Source organism: Gavialis gangeticus, unplaced genomic scaffold (genome assembly GCF_001723915.1).
Source record: "Gavialis gangeticus isolate Ggan-Ray unplaced genomic scaffold, GavGan_comp1, whole genome shotgun sequence".
Lineage (NCBI taxonomy): Eukaryota > Metazoa > Chordata > Crocodylia > Gavialidae > Gavialis > Gavialis gangeticus.
Genome location: NW_017729001.1, coordinates 32,831,075 through 32,834,179, shown reverse-complemented (window position 1 = coordinate 32,834,179; position 3,105 = coordinate 32,831,075).

Genomic DNA, 3,105 nt, shown 5'->3' with positions numbered 1-3,105 from the left:
ATACCTTCAGAAAGCATTGGGCATGGTAGAAATGGAAGAAAAATACTGCCAACTGATATTAAACATTGACACCACATCTCTGAATAGCCCAGCTACGTTATCTTGATAGTCTCTTTTAATCAGAGGAGGCGAGAAACCGCTTTATTTAAAATGCCAATCATCATCTCATCATTTAAAAAAAAACCAACGAACCTGACAGACTCGAGAGGCACCAGATGCCAGGTCTGCACTCAGTGTAAAACATCAGGACCTCGGGGCAATATACACAAGCGGAGAACCTATCCTCACACCTGTAAAACACATTTCTGCAACAGCAGCACCTGCCTTGAAAGGACACTCCAGTTCAGGCCACGGGGTTCCCACAGCCCCAACCCTGTGAAGATTTACTCACAGATTTAATGCTGCTGGAGTCCCCGCAGCACGTACGCTTCAGCACTTGCTTTAGCTTTGGTACACCCAGGATTTAAAGAACACAACTTGTTTAACTGAACAAAATGCTGCTGTGTCTGTGCCCTGACTCTGTCCTACAGAATGGAATAGCTGGAGAATAAGGAAAGAAAACACAGGATTTGTGATGAACTGTATGCAAATCCAGCTTAACAGCGATATTACTGCATACTAATGGTATCTTCTATTCATAACCACTCCGCTGGTTCCCTTGGCCTGAAAAGTCCATTTGCTGATGGAAAACTTGAGCCCTGCTCACTTAACAAGGAGTCGAGGAATTTCTGTTGAATCTACACCTGAACAAGGTACAGATTGGGAAGGCTTGGGAGCTTTTCTAAACAGCCTTTCAGTGAAATCATCAGGAGTCTGATAAGTTTTCCTGTCACTTGTCAGAAATCCAGGAACAGGAAGAGAGTTGCCAAGAATTGTATCAGCTTTCCTCTAACAATGCTTGGGAAAACTATAACGAGAGGCAGGAAATGACGGTATTTATAGGCAGTATCTCAAGAAAAAGGCAGCAAATGCACGCCACTGAGCAGCCAGAAGGCTAAATCAGGAAGAGAAAGCTCTTTTCTCCTATGGTACGATATGCAGGGAGAGGGAAGAGATCAGGTCAGGCTCAGCAATCTACTGACCAAAGGGGCTGAAACAGAGTCCAGGGTCAAGGCCAGGGCAGGGATCCCAGAGCCTTCCCAAGCAGGTGACAGCATCTCCTGGGATCTCCCCAGCTCAGAAGGTGGGGGAATAACTTTTCAAGCATTATCCTTCCTTCGTATCACCTCCTATCTGAGAAACATTATTAACAAGTCAGAGATGTGGAGGGCTGAACGGGCCAGCAGAGTTATACATGGTTAAAATTATAACACGATGCTGTGCCCTGTCTCCACACAGCTTGCACCACTGTGCTGGGGTCAGCATCTCCTGAAATTACTAGTACCTAGTTTATTGCAAAAGCTCATAGATCAGACTTCATGAAAAAAACCAAGACTGCTATCTTTGAAACCGTACCTACACAGCAAACAGACTACTGTCCCCCCAGCTATCAAACAGTCAAGGTCCTTTAATCAACACTGATAGTATATGGTTAATATTAAATAAAAACAGCCTAGTACCCTGAGCACTCTCTCCTGAGCTGTAATTTAAATAAAAGCGCTGTGAAGTTAGTCAGAATGGCACAGAAGATTTTCCCAAGCAATGCAGCAAAATACCTTCAACTATAAAACTGAGTCACTCTCTTCTGCACTGTCTCTTACTGGAGAAACAAAGATTGTAGACTGTATAATCTGAGGCAACTGGAATATCTGTAGCAGGAAAAGAAGAAGGATGAGCACAGTAATGAGTTACCACATCTAATGCTTCCAGCAGCCCAAAATGCATCGACTTCAAACACGAACTCCGGGGTAACCGCATAGGGAAAACACAACCGATTTGATCACTTGAAGCCTTCGACTGAGGAAAGGACCTCTCTATTGCACCTGAAATGATTTCAATCCCTCCTGGACTCTGGAAGGGCAGACTTGGTTGTAAAAATATTTTCTACAAATTATTTCTTTGTTACAATCTCACTGCTATTTATCCTGGAAGTGTAACCCGTCATCTCATTTGCAAATGAAATCCCTTCCTCTTCCAGGTGCGAACTGTTCATAGGCTTGCTTAATAATGCATTCGATTGTTTTATGGAAAATAATGTTACCATACAGTGCACTCAAATTAACCCTGTAAAATTTTATCATGGGCAGTTTCTGTTCTTACAGAAATAACGGAGGGGAAAATAACTGGGCTACACCTTGCTCAGCACAGCTCCCACGGACCATCCACTCCCGTGGCTTTCAATCTGCAGTCTGCAGACCCCTGGGGGCTGCGGGCAATGGCTAAGGGGTCGCGAAAGGCGACGGCGATCTACGCGAAGCATGCTAATACCTGCACTCACCGCTCACAGGGGTCCGCGCCTCCACTCGCAATTGTTTCAGGGGTCTGCAAATGAAAAAAGGCTGCAAACCAAAGGATGCATCAAGACATCTCCACTGTAAAAGAGGAACGGCTCCAGCCGTATCCGTGTCTGTCAAAAAGTGTCTGAAGCGGCCGATCTCGTGAACTTCCCAGTTACCCTGGAAACATCGCCTCCCTCCTCTGCTTGCCGCGAAAACCGCCACCGAGGAGCACACCCGCTCGACGGCGCGTCAATGGCCACGCGCTGCCCGCGGCACCGTCTCGCGCCACCAGACGATCCGCGAGGGATTTATGCCACCCCGCTCCGAAGAATCGAATCCCAGGAAGAAAAAAAGCGCCGCGGCTGGCGCTCTGCCCCCGTCTTGCCCCCCGGCCGCACCCACCCCAGCGTTCACCTGCTCCGTTCTGAGGCGCCGGTTGAACGGGGCAGACGGGGGCATCCGGGGGGGGCCTCAGGGTCGTCCAGCCTGGAAGTGGGGGGTCCGGCGGAGTAGGGAGCCTGGCATGGCGCGAAACAAGTGGCTGGTTCACGGGAGGAAGGGCAGCCCACCCCGGCGCCCACGTGGGGGCCAGCTGGGCACCCCCTGCCTCAGCCTGGTGCCCCTGGGTGGGCAGTACAGGGCGGGGTGGAGCCGGGCAGGGGGCGGGGCCTCCCGCCGGCAGGGGGCAGTGCCCAGTGCCCGCTGCCCGCCGCCCCCAGGACCCGGG